This window comes from Temnothorax curvispinosus, unplaced genomic scaffold (genome assembly GCF_003070985.1).
Source record: "Temnothorax curvispinosus isolate PA1 unplaced genomic scaffold, ASM307098v1 QBEX01006162.1, whole genome shotgun sequence".
NCBI lineage: Eukaryota > Metazoa > Arthropoda > Insecta > Hymenoptera > Formicidae > Temnothorax > Temnothorax curvispinosus.
In genome coordinates, this window is record NW_020215942.1 from 117,328 (window position 1) to 131,934 (window position 14,607).

Consider the following 14,607-nt stretch of genomic DNA (forward strand, 5'->3'; position numbering starts at 1 on the left):
CTCTCTCTCTCTCTCTCTCTCTCTCTCTCTCTCTCTCTCTCTCTCTCGCTCTCGCTCTCCTAGAGAAGCTGAAGATACAATGACCAGAGTTTTTAGAATGTTAATATTTACGATTCGCGAATAATTTAACGATTCAAGCGTATTAATAATGCTATAAGATAATTAATTAATTATCGTTACCACTTTCGACTTGTATATATAGAAACGCATTTGCAGAAATTACCTATTTAAGCAAAAAGTTCATCGATTTTCTGACGCCAACTGCATAATTTACTGAAGATCAGATACGTGACCTCTCGTTTCGATATAAAATTACGTGTTATTTGCGTGAAGCTAATCCGCAAACCGCTGATTTAATCAAACCGGAAAAAAGTATTAAATATTGCGCCATATTATTCAACGATAAGAATTGAAAAGCTGCAACGAACAGCAACGAAATAAACTTGACGCATAAGTATGAAGAGGACGAATTATCAAACTTTATCTCGTCGGGTGGCGAGAAAATCCAGTTGTCTAATGACTTGTTCTTACCGAAAACTTGGTTTACCAACTTGCTGGTGAATCTGCGAGGACGTGACGCAAGCGTCGAGCTTGCGATGATCGAAAATTACTCGAGTTCGCCGACCAGTCCAAGGTCACGTGGAAAAAGACAGGAAAGGCATCAGGACGACTTTCCAATCACGAGCTCCGCTAAGCAGTTCCACTCCCGGAACTTTTTAACTAACGAACCAGGGAACGTCGCGGTATAATAAATGGCGTCGATCTCTCTCTCTTTCTCTCAATTTTCATTCCATAGTCGAACGCAGGTAAGGTCACGCATAACAGCGATAATCAGATACGCCGCGTTCTTTATCTAATCAGAAATCCAAATAATTTCCCATTTGCTGTTCACTTGAGAAGCGGTAACATCCGTGGTCTTTTCCTCACGGTAGCGACGGATATTTCGATCTCGCTATAACGTGCATGGAGAACAATATTTACAATATATTTTGTACTTTCGCTCAGACTGTCTGGACTTTTTTGGATGGATTGTGTATTTAAGTATTGTACAAAAAATAATCAATGCATACACGTTTCAAAGAGGAAGAGATTACGATATTCTGAAAATGTCCTAATTGGTACGTTTCAATAATTTCTCATATAGAGAGAATACCGAGTACGTCGTCACATTTTCCCCCTTCCTTAATTTGTCAAACGCAAGGCGCGTTCTCGACGTCCTCGAAGATAAACTCTCTGCCGGGCCCTTCGCGTTGCGTTTTCCAAGTATTTATGCGTTTGACGCACGACAGGTATCGAGAAACGTGCATTATCGACGCGCGCTTATCACGTGCCCGTGCTTTTCGCGTAAAACAGAAGGTGACTTAATCGTGATGAGCGCGCGCGCGCGCGTATCGTTCCTCAAGGCGGAAGCGAATCTTCGCGATCGCGGTCGATCCGAATCGCGAAGACCTTATCGCCGCTTCCACGTCGCGCCGAGAACGTATTATCGTCATGCCGATACGAAAAGCGTGCGATAATTTCGCGGATCAGGACGGAGATAGCACGGTGCGCGTTATCGAGACTCCGATCGGTCGCCGATAAATCGCGAGATCTTGCCGCTCCGCCGTGGAAATCGGCGAGATTGTTATTTCATTAAATATAGATAACGATGGATGTTGAAACTTGCTCGGAGGGGGGTAGATCGTGTCCGAAGAATGCTCTTCAGCACGGTCGAATTTATTTTGACAGAAATACGTTAATCGCAGCATGATTCTCAAATTCGCGTAATCTCGAAAGATTGCAACGTATTCCATCGATCTACGGTCGAGAAAAAAGCGATTGCATGCTTCTTTAGAGACCCGTTGACGTAACAATTGACGTAATAATAATAATAATAATAATAATAATAAAAATAATAATAGGCAGTCACGATGTAACTGCTTTAAAACCGCAAATCTTCATGGAATTTCGATGTTTTCACAGAAAATATTACGATAATAATAGATCGTATGCGAGTATTATTTTTCCAACTTTTCGATACGCGAGCGTATACGTAATCGTATACATAACATCGCGATTTCGTCTGCGTTCGATTTTAAATTTTTTCAAGTTTGCCTTATCGAGGTACGGACGTGAATTTCTGAGGTCACGAGAGCGAAAGCGACGTTACAGGTGCGCAGCCGGCGCTTATTGACTGATTTATGTTTGCGGGATTCCTTAGCAGCCTGGATTTTCCGACGTTTCGTGACGGCGAGAGCAACTGTGCTAACAGAAGAGATATCGACTAGCTAGGTTTTTTTTTCGGTAAGTTTTACCTTCCTTCCGACTGAATATTTCCCGGTTCATCCTTTTACCTGCTCCTACAAACAAAGGGGTCAGCATCCGCGTAAATCATGGGTCCTCCATTTTGATAATCGTGGGATCGTCACCGAATCCATCAGGAATTTTTACTTGTATCTGGCGATAAAAGCTACTTTGTATATTTTAATAAATGTGTAAAAATACATATCTATATGTAAACGTCAAGTAAATTTTATTTCGATTTTTCCTTTGTCTGCTAATTTTTGTTGACGTTACTGTATAGGTTAATTCGAAAAGCTTATCACATGATACTCAATATGTGCCTCTTCCGTTTCTGTCTCCCTTTCTCTGTTCCCCCTTTCCTCTTTATCGCGCCTGTTACACTTTATTTCCATACAGACACAAGTTACGAAATATTTGATAACGCAACAGCGCTCCACCTGCGCGCATGCACATAATTGCGCTTGCAACGCACATTAGCGAGTCTATAGATAAGCCTTTATCGGTAAGAAAAATATCGCGTCTTCGACGCCGAGCGGTGGAAAATAGTTTTTTTTTTTTAATTTTACAAGCGCTTTCGAAGTTTATTTATATTAATAAGGTGCTCTTTCACAATTTTACGAAATAAGTTTTCATTGAATTTATCTGAATTTATCGTCAGTCGATGTAACTGCAATCGTGAAAATAAACCGTTTCCCGATTATTATAGACAGACAATCTGTAGACTCCGGGGGAGACTTGTTCTACATTTTCAATAAAAAATATCGTATATCTACTTAGTCGCTTGTGGCGAAAGAAATGCAGGATGAGACAATAGCGGTTCAGCCGACTCTTGCAACTACGTGGCGCCGCTCTTGCGACATCCAGCGATAACCCGGACTCGCGAGTCGAAAAGAATCCCCGATGGAGCGCGGGATGTTGGAAAAATCCACGATTACCAGACGGAATTAAGTCACGCGTGATTGCCTGACCCGACGCGGTTTAATTAAATACCATCATAATGATCCCTGCATGCGCGGGGTGTGATTTGCTACTCGTTAACTTGCAACTAATACAACGAAGATTCATAAGTAAAAAACTGTGAGAAGTTTGGAAAAGAAATTAAGAAATTTTGCAATTTTTCTACTTCAAGATAGCGGATAAATTAACAAATAAGATAATTAAGTTGGCCAATATCAAATTATCATCGCGCAGAAAAAAAGAAGTATCAAATCAACACTGATATACCTACTTGTATATACGCAAGAATATATAATCTTCTTATAAGAATTTCAACTTTTATTTCAACTTTTTTTCTTGATTATACTATATAATATTTTGGTTAATCATAATATAAATGACTTCATTTAAGTAAGTTTTTTTTGTTGAACGCAATATATAGTCTCATTTTAAAATTACATATTTTTACATACATATATACATCAATATTGATTTGACACTTCTTTCTTTCTGTGCGAAAATAAAAAAGGGAATAATATAAATAACTTGCAATACTAAATACAACAAATATTGCAATTGGTCGTTTTACTCTCTCTTTGTCTTCGCTTCATCTCGTGTGTCGCGCGCAGCGTTGTGACTGGCACAAATATAGCCCGCCGTAATTATCGCAGTATTAAAGTTTAGTATTTGGAATTTCGCGCATTGGTTGCTCAGCTGCACGAGATAATGCGCCGTTATTAAAAAAACTGGGCAAATAAAACTTGAATAAATAAAAACCGTCATAATCGTGAATTGAAGAGATACCAATCTTCAAATATCATCAAATATTTTCTTCCTCATGACGGCATGATGCGACGATATTCTGAGAATCTCTCTCGTAAATGAATAATATGTAATAAAGATAGGGGAAATCGAGGTTGCTTATCGATTCATTCCGTAAGTAATCCGGCTTCAGGAAAAAGTATTTTTAGTAATTACATTTCGAGTCGATTGTGCTTATATATTTAAGATCTTTAACATGAAAAGTCGAAAAATTTTAGCAAAGTAAGAGCTAGAAGTTAATGTAATGTAAAATACATTTTAACAGATACTCGATTTAAATTATATTTTATTGATCGAGTCCGCGATGAAGCTTAGAAAATCGGATTAAATTCATTTTATTGCCAAGAAAAAAAATCAATTTCAAATTCGATTAAGCGATACTCTCACTCGCGAAGTATGCGAAATAACACGTGAAAATTCACGTTCGCTAAATGAATTCAATTATTATCTCTTGTTCTTCACGCGCGCGCGAGTCACGAAAAATACATATTAATTTAATGTAGGAAATGTAAAAAGAAGCCCAGAGGCGAGAGATCGAATCTCGACACGGAATGAAAGGGGAGCAGGATGGCGTGGACGTAGCTTAACCATGTGGGCTGCGCACTCGACCGATAAAACGACTCGACTCGACGACGTGTCAGTGACCCTTTCTCGTCCACCACCCCCTTCCTCCATTCGTCTCCTGCTTCTTTCCTCCGTGCCCTCGACACTCACCGCCGTCGTTCCCTCCGGCTTCGTTTCCTTCTCTCCCGGCTCCCGCTGATAGTTTCGAGGCACCTGCCCGCCAATGTCGACATGTCAGGCATGATCCGGGATGTTTGCCTTGTGGAGATTCAACGGAAGATCTGACTACGAGTCAGAAATGATCATTCCCTCAGTCTATTACGCGAGATGGACTGTGAGAGATTTACTTTTAAATTTATGCTTCTCACTGAAGCCCTTAAAAGACTCTCCAATACATTTCGTGTTTTTCCAAGCAATCTCGGAATTAAATGTCTCGAAGAGGAAGATCAGGGAGAGTCCCATTTCTTTCTCAGGAAAAACCGAGCGTTGAACGTAGACGCGCACGTGCGGGAATTTTTACGTGTCGTAAATGGGAACGGTATTCCGAAGGAAAGAGAGCGCCGATCGAGTTTAAATCCCCAGGTCTCTTCGTAACAAGCGCGCGGGCCCGCGCGATAAATTGCGGTGCAATTACGCACGATCGCCGTCAAGTATATAAAATCACACGTCGACGATTACGTCGGCAACACCTGTTGGCGATTTCGCACGCGTCCTCCGTGAGACGCGTTTCGCTACGCACGACCGGCGATTCCGGGAGGAAAACGATACTCGTCTTTAACGCGCGTTCGACCTATAGGTTTGATTTACATCCCATCTACATCCTTCGCAACGCTTCAAGATCGACGTTTCCGAGTTGTGACGCAACGACGAAAGTATACTCGCGGCGAGCCGTGTAATTATGCGACAACGTATATCACGTGTATGGAATTGCGTGGGATGTAAATAATCGCCTCGCTTAACGCATTAACATAATTATGACGATTCTATCGCTCGAGTGTTATTTGATTATCCTCGTTCCTTCCTCGGTGGAAGAAAGATGAGGAGCTCGGTGAAAAACCCACCGCGCCGGTATCTCGCATCTTAGCCTGAGACGGAAGCGATCGCGCGGCAATGCTCTCGAGCGGGCCGCGAGCGCTGCTCGTTTCGAAGATCTCGAGGCAGATACGTCCTGGAACTGGATCCGCGTCGCCCTCGAGCGGTGTTCCACATGTTACCTCGCCACCAGCGCGGCCAGAGAGATTCACACGTAGCGCGCGCGCGCGCGCACACACACACACACACACACACACACTCGCGCGAAAGCGCTCGGCCGAGAGGTCCACAGCGCGACCGGTATCGGCACGCGGTGCACACTGTTATTAAGGAACGGTCTTTAACAATTAGCACTCGAGGTATCGTACCCGTTGATCGCTCGAGATAATCTCTCGCGATCCACGTATCCCAGCAACGTACCTCCTCGCAACGATATCCCTTTCCGAAATACCATTCCGGGAGAGTCCGGGGGATTATTACGGATTTATTCGCGTCCGAATAAGGTATCCGGCACCCACTCCAAGGTGTGTAGCGCCAAGGTGGTGGGTATGTATCGGAAATGCCGAGGCAGTCAGCTGCGACGAAAAATCGACAACCTGTTACGCGCGGTAGAGTAACGTTATTCGAGGCTGAGAACCACTGGCCGGGTCGGCCACAAAGAGAGCAGCGTGTGGCCTCCGATGCACGTGCATGCAAGTAACGCCGGAAGTCGATAAAAAGCCTGGTTCACCCTCGGCATCAGCTACTCTCTCGTCATGGGAAACAGCTTCCTCCTTCCAGCGTCCTCTTAGAAGCTCTCTTCCGTTCCTCTCCTTACCTTCACCTTCTCCCCCGTTTTTTCCTCTATGTTTCACTTTCGACTACTAAAATGGTCCCCAAATTCTGAAAAGATTTACCTCTGCTATCCTCTGCTTTTGTCCGTTATTTATCCCTATTTCCCGCTGTCTTCGAAAACACGTACGTCATTTTTGACAGACGAACAAACACGGTATAAAAAGCAATTTTCATAGAATTATTGACTTTACAAAAAGGAAACACTAACTAAGAACCATGAGTATCTAATATTATTGATCAACGATTGGCGAATGTTCGGAAATTGTGTACGAGATAAAAAGGGTCTTTCCGTGGCCATTTAGAAAACTATCTCTGATGGAGGGTCAAGACGTATTCAGTAGAGGGAAGAAGAAGAAAAGAAGTAAAATTAAAAATGATCAAAAGTTTCGCTTCCAAGAACTTAAATGCAAACATGTGCGTCCGTAGTGTGGAGCACTCGGGGTATAAGGCGAAGGAAGAGAAAGAGAAAGAAAGACATGTTTGTATAACGTCGACAAAATACATTCCCTGCGGCCGCCTTTAATGACCAGCACGTTAAATGCACATTACACTCGGCGATAATAAACTTACAGCTATTAGCCGCAGATTTTTCCCAGCGCGATGTGCTTCAATACCAGATTATTTTACAGCAGAAACGAATATTATTAATAGAATTATAAATTCTGAGGCTAAGATAATTTCCTATAATCGATCTAGTTATGTGTTATTTTTATATTAATTTTAAACCTTGGCAGGCAAAATTAGATTTCATGTCAAGTAAAAATGGCTGTAAATAGATTGTAAAATATAGCCATTCTTCTTAATCCTAAATATAGCCTGGCTATCTTCCTTACAACTTTTATTTTGTGAAAAAGGTCAGAGAATTTAGGGAATTCTTTATCGACCACTTCATCATTACTACTGTTAGCCCCTCGACTCAAAGAAAAGCAACAAACCTAGCTTAATAGAACGCAATTATAAGGAAAATGATAAAAAAATGTCAAAAAGAAAAGTGTAGCCAACGTTTGTTAGCTTAATATCGGAACCGCGGAATATTCAAGAAATATCCGTAAAAAGGAACATATAGGATAAAAAAATTTTTTTAAAAATAGAACCAACTTCAAAAAAGCTCTAAAAGGTATTAAAAAAATAAAAAATAAAAAAAAGAATTGAAAAAAGCTTTAAAAAGTATGAAATAATTGAAAGTATTGCCTTTTAAGAATTCCTTTCAATTTTTTTAAATCGGTGCAAAATTAATAATACTTTTAAGAATCTCTTTCAATTGTTTGAAGTCGGCGCCAAATTAATAATTACTAAATTAATTTATATGATTTTTAATTCTATTTTAAATGACTGAAAAAAATCATCGGCGCAACATTAAAAAAAACGACGAAATCGAGGGTTTTCGGGATTCGAGTCTCGGAGTTTGACGGCGTGTGCAAGCTAACCGACTGACTTGACGATAAATGTTGTTCAAATCATTATTGTAGATAATTTTGTGCTCTACAAAAAAGTATGTATAGTTAGTTACTACCCTATCTTACTTAGTTTTCAAAAAATTTGAGAAAAAATAAAAAAAATCGCTTTTTTTTGTTGATAATATTGTTAATAACTTTTTATTCCCCGTTAATTTTGCGAAGCAAAATAAATCCCACTTTTAGCACCTTAAATCAAAGCGATTCATGGTTGCAACCTCGGAAGATTAATTGGAAGGTTCGATGTCTAATATTATGAGCTAATAACTATAGTAACCAGTTTATTTACAGTGTAGTGACTCAAAATATTTTTAACACTAAAATAGATGAAACAAAATCACTAATAGAACACAACAAAAATGGGGGTAATGCGACAAATTTTCAAAGAAGAAACGCTACATATCCCACATGCAGTACATATTACTCGTGCTAACCTATGTCGTATTAACGGACACACACGTTCCGGATTTATCGAGTTTATTGGCTCGTAGGAGACCCATCTTGCTAAATCGAGATTCCGAGAATCGCGCGTACGGCCCGCGGGAGACGCGATCGCGCCTAATATAAGCCAAAGGAATCGCGCCGACACCGGGGGGTAGGGAGTAGGGACACGGCCAATGTGTACCAGGAACGCGGATCTGCGTCTGGTAGTAGCGTATATAAATACGCCACTAGGAAGTGCTTGCCAACAGGAAGCGTCCGCTGGGCAATGAGAAACAATAGTGCGACGCGGCGCGACCGCCCACTCTCGGAGCCGCGCTAAAATCGACCGAATTTTCGCCCACCTTCGCTCTATTTTACTTAACGCCCGAATGTTTAGCTGCGCTCATTTTCGCTTCTTCCCCCCCCCCCCCGTGACGAAAAATCACGCGCGTGAATCACCGGGCAGAAATGCATGTCGTGGGATACGTGGAAAACATATAGAAATACAAGGAAAAAAATTAGAAAAATATATATAAAGAGATATCTCGACCTAATCCTGAACTGAATTTTTCCAACCAAAAGAGAAAGAGAGAGAATCTACCGTTCGTATGATTTGTCGACTAGACGCGATAAAATCTTTATCGAAGAAATAAGGATCGAATGCAAAGACCGGAATTGCTGCTACGTATACCTGATATAACCCGTGTTGCGCAATTTAACGAGAAGCATGACAACGCAACGATAGTTCATGCATGTGCAACACCTTCTATTGCACGATCATTCGTGCAACAACAACGGGCATGCTCGGTCTAATGCGCGACCTACAGACCAAAAGTAATTAGTATGCTAAACTATTTTGTCGGGCGTATGCATCGACCCGGCGGCGCAGATAGCGGAAAGTTTTACGTCAGCCGTATGAATAAACGATGGCCGGCACATCAAAATAGATTCGCGTAAAATTATTCAGTAGGCCACGTGACCGAACGGCCCGGTATTAATCGATATTACACGGGTATTGAGGCGACACATGACTCGATCGACGGGCTTTATGAGGGAGGGATTATTTAGAGCGGCAAAATGATGTTCCTTTAGAGGCGCAGAACGAGGCATTTCACGCTCTTCTCTTTCTTCCGGTGAAGTTTACGGTGAAGTTTTGTAAATCACAACTTATAGATTGTATTTTGAAGTACTCTTGCAATTCAATTATAACATTTTCATTGTGATGTTGATTATTAAATATCTTCGATGAAAGTTATTTAATTCGTGGGTTTATCGCGAATTTAAACGCATGGTTAAATAAACGACATTGAAAATTATCGGCGTTGAAAATAATGAGTAAGGGCAATGTTTTACCAAATTAATTTGGGCACTCTTTCGAAAGAATGCGCGGCTTTTAATCACAGCTGAAGAGATAGATCAAAATTAGAATGATAACGAGCTAAACGAGGTCACGAGATCATTTCTCGCGAAAGCGTTATTTTCACCATGTGGGAAACACTATCCTAGACGTTATGTAAGGACCGTATTCGAAGTATTGCGTGAACTCTCACGGATGTATTGTCTCGCCACTTAGCTCGTGAGATCGCGGATCATTAAGCAACATCGATATTATAAATCTACAAGAAACTTGGCAACGAAGAGCCGAGACGTCACGAGGAAAAACCGCAAAATAAACGGGATTATTTCTGATATTTTTGACATCGATATCTTATCTTATTACTTAAGATCTTCGATTAACATCTTACAAAATCATGTCAAAATAATCAACATGTCAAAGTAGAAATATCTGACAATCTTGTGTAAAGTATAATTTGAAAATATTCTATATATATATTTTTTTAATTGTTTTATAATAATTATTAATATATATTAAAATATTAATATTAACATGTGCCGCGTTCACATAATAATTACAAATTATAAATATGATTTACATCACATTAATTAATGATAACATTAATTATTGATCTTGTTTTTCAGTAAATTGTTACTTAATTACTGCAAGCCGTGTCAATCTTGCATATTAATATTTGAAATGGCAACGACTGATATCGGCGTAACTCGTGATAATTGCTATAGAGAAGGTCTCAGTGACCATAAAGCGTCAAAACGAGCAGCCTATTAAATTTAAACGCCTCTCCGGTCGTGGAAAGAAACCGGCCGCGAAAGTCCGCACGAGTATAAATATGTCGAGGAGGAAGTGTGCGGCTATAATAATAGAATCGGCGGAGGTATGCATCCCGCGGAGGGAGGAATCTCGACGACGACGACAGCCGTTATTGCGGCGAAGGCGACGAACATGACGAGAGAAGACCGACCCGAGCGACCGCATTAAACAAGTGTTGATCCGGTCGACGGAAAAGTGTTCCCAATAACTGGGGAAGTAACGCTGAAGAACGATTGGCTGTCCGGTTATTTATCGTAATGGAATAATGCGATCGTAGGTGCATGCGTGCGTGTGGCTGACGGCGCGCGGCGCGACGCGGACGCGGCGGCTGTATCGTCTCGCGGACGCAGCTCGCAGCTCGCAGCCACCCATTCCGATAAAAGCCACCCATCGTCATGCCACTCGCTCGTCAGTCGGATGCGGGTCAATGGATAGTCGTGAATAGAGCAAAAATGAAGAAAAGGCATATGCGTGAAGAACTATATAGGAGTTAAATACTTGTCGAGATGAAAATTTCAAAAATTATAAGAAAAATGTAAATTGTAGTTAAATGTATATGTAGATTTATTCTCTTTTCTTTAATTTATAATAATAAATAACACAAAATGAGTAAAATAAAAAAGATAAAAACTTAATTGACAAGGTATAATACATAAGTGAAATATAACTAATATAAGGATATTTATTTTAATTCTGTATAATTCGTAACACAAAATTAATTAAATCGAGTTAATTTATTCATTGACTCACAATCAGGGAAAAGATATTGATAGTTATTGTTATATGTATCTATATGTAATATACGAAATATTATCTGTTTATTGAAAAATTCGGCAACGCTGTTTTCACATTTTTTTTTGTTAACGGAACACGCGACGACGATTTACTTATATCCTGTGAACTGTTATTGCGTGGCGTTCAATTTTCAAGCGGAGTTTCACCCACTTTCGCTGTAATTATCACTCGATGCATGTATATACCAGCGAGTGTCCCGACTGTTCCGTCCACCGGCCGGAGATAACTCGATACGAGGCGAGAATAAAACAAGCTCCGGTGTGGATTCTGTATGGGGGTACGCGAGAGGGATCAGCGAGGGAAGTGGATGGCGGACGAAGAAGGGATAGGAAGAACGAGAAGAAAGGAGGAGACTATCGTCGTCTCTTGTCCCGGATCCGACTCGTAATAATAGTTATTTTGACAGTGAGGAATGCCAGAGTGAGCGCGAGCGTACGCGTGAAACGCGAGAAGAGAGGCGAAGAGAGAAGTTGAAGAGGAGGAAAAGGAAGAGAAGACAGAGAAAGAGAGCGACAAAGACACGATTGACAGCATAGTGCATTAAGAGGAAAACAAGAGAGAAAAAACCGAGCGCTGGTATATTCAAATAAAAATTGTCTTACATCTGCAGTATCTACATCGAAGAGTTCCTTACTTTCGTCGTAAAAATATTGGAACAAATACGCCGGATTTAAAAGCGCTCCGTCGTTCTTCGTAGCTTCCGAAATGTTCCACGCGGCGGGGAAGAATTTCGCGGGCGATAAAAGACGCGAAAAAAAGCTCTCGGAAAAGATTTTCGCGGCAAGATACTCAAAGCGACCGAGTCGTCGCTTGTGTAACTTCTTTTCCTCAATCCCTTCCTCGTCGAGAATAATATCCCACTTCCGCGATATTCCACGACGTCCTGGAAATTATTCACGGAAGTCTTCTTCCTCTAAAATAGTCTAAAATATTTCCTCCCGCTAATGTAAGCGTCCGTTCTTTATTTACCGAAAGCATAATATTGCGATTTACTCTCTTGAGATTTATATTCAGAATTTTCACCCCCCTTTCCTTTCCTCCTGCCATGTTAACAATCTGAGAATTCTTTCAAGCCACACAAACTATTGGGTGGAATGGAAAAAATCAGTTATTACAAACTTTTTTCTAAGTTATTTGATATAACTATGGTAATGATTTTTGTTTTTTGATAAAAACTTTAATAGAGCTTCCCTTTAATATCTATCTAATGTAATATTTTGTATTCAATTGATATTCACGATATTTTTAACTTAATTTCTGCTTGTCTTTTTGCGACTGTCCTATTATAAAAAAATTTATATTTGATTTTATCGAGCGCGGACACCCACAGCTAAGGATGGATATCACAAGGAACATTTCAGTCCCTACACACACATACACACACACACCTCGGTTTAAAATTCTTTGCGGCTAACGCTCATCTTAGACCCGCCTAAAGCGGTCGGGAAGCGCGCAACGTCATGGCGAAGGCTAACAAATTTTTATTCCGTTCTCCCTCTTCCTTTTTTAGTCTTTCTTTTCCTTCCTGTTCGGCGAAACGGATTCTCGGAAGGAAGCGAACAGGAAAGAAAAGGAAACAAAAAAGCTGGATATCATCCATCGCATTGTGGCATCTTCTTATTGGATTTCTTGTGTTCACGCTATTGAAAGAGAAAAGAAACGAAGAGGAAGAAAAGATAAAAGATACGAGAAATCCGTTTGAAATCGATTAGATTTAGATTTCTAACATAAAAAAAATATGTTTCTTTAAATAGCATCCAATATGACGACGTTTGGAAGAATGCACAGCAGAGAGTCCTTCGAAAAAGGTTTCGGCGAGTTTCGAATTGTATGAAAAAATCATACTCAATGTTATCAAAATATTTTTAGTATAATCTATAATGATTAGATATGTTGAATATAACAACGAAGTTTTGCCTATTTACTGTGATGCAAGGCTACTCCTGCGAAAGCAACAACTCCTATCGATAAACAATCGTTTTATTGTAATTAAAAGATACAAATAAAAAATAAGCTTTACTTTTTGCTATTCTACTCCTTTATATCAAACACATACGGCGTCTACCTCATAGTCTTATTTTTTATATTCCTAAATTAGATTGTATCTCGCTTCCGCTTTTCTTCAATGCAATTGCACTTTTATTTATAGAAAAACATTTATGTGGATGTATATGATGTGTAAAAAATGTACGTATATAAATAGTGTTTTGAACTTGGGTCCATGAATTCACTAATTGTAAGCCTAAATGACAGCGGTTAATCATTTCTGTAAGAAGATAGAAAATTATCCCATACAGAAAAAAATCTCATATTTCCGTAGGAAGTAGAGGCAAAGTAATCTTACGGTGTCAAGCTGCAACCTTTTTGTTCACGAGATTTTGACCTGGGCATGACCTCACTCATCGAGTTTCGATAAATTGGGGATGTGCAAAAATAGTGAGAACAATCAAAGTGTCGCGTACATAAAAAGTCTGCAACGCTTGGTATTGTCAGAGGAGTTTATTTTGTCTCTACAAGAGTAACTATACGTCTATCAGATATAGGGTTGGTTTATACTTACAAGAATACTTTACATTGTATTGAAAAAAAAAAGGGTTTTGCTGCCAGGTATGCAATATAAAAAAATCAAAGAATAAAACATCAAATAATTTCCCTTAAGTCTCGCGTCATAAAAACCAATCGCGAAAAAGTTTATCGCAGAAATCCGTCGGCAAAATGCGGTGCACGGACAACGGGACACCCTGTATAAACGTATCCGTTACGTAGCACAGGTGGACGGTAAAAGGACGTACAAGTAATTGAAGGAACAGGATACTTATCGGAGAAACGGAGATGAATGAGGAAGAGAGCCGAGATAGGAAGCAGAGCGGGACAGGGGGGCCAGGGAAGGCGGATAAAAACGCAAAGAGAAGGAACAGGGACGCGCGAAGAAGAGAAAGAAAGGAGAGCGAGGGAGACGAGGGGGGACGAAACTCGGGGCGATTGCGCAAAGCGAAGATCCTTCTCTCGCTGCCTCCCGAGAGAGCAGAAAAAAAAGGAAAGGTCCAAGGTCCGTGCTTCCGGTCCGGATACCGACCGGTTCTCTTGCGATACAGACGTGGAAGAGGAGGGAGCAGGGAGGAAGGAAGATAAAAGGATCTATCTTCCCGTCCAAGCGCGAATATCCGCGTCGAGCAAAATCTTGGCGAGTGGGCAAATGGTTTCAACGGGCGTTTATATGCCTTATCGATCCTTCGAAGAAGCGCTATTATTGATCATCTTTCTGAAGTGCGAAAACGTCGAAAAAATTGTGTGAAA

At 40.4% G+C, this 14,607-nt stretch overlaps 1 protein-coding gene across 3 annotated transcripts in view; it reads right to left on the minus strand.

Moving 5' to 3' along the window:
• The window catches only part of LOC112455518 (ets DNA-binding protein pokkuri), a 35,945-nt gene that overhangs the window by 12,798 nt on the left and 8,540 nt on the right, over positions 1-14,607 (minus strand). Inside the window, exon 1 of one of the 3 annotated variants that reach the window (XM_025017489.1) lies at positions 532-677. The exons of the other annotated variants lie outside the window; for them this stretch is intronic. The gene's annotated coding sequence lies outside the window, so the exon portion shown is untranslated. Of the gene's footprint in view, positions 1-531; positions 678-14,607 lie in introns of those variants that run through there. 3 annotated transcript variants of the gene reach the window in all.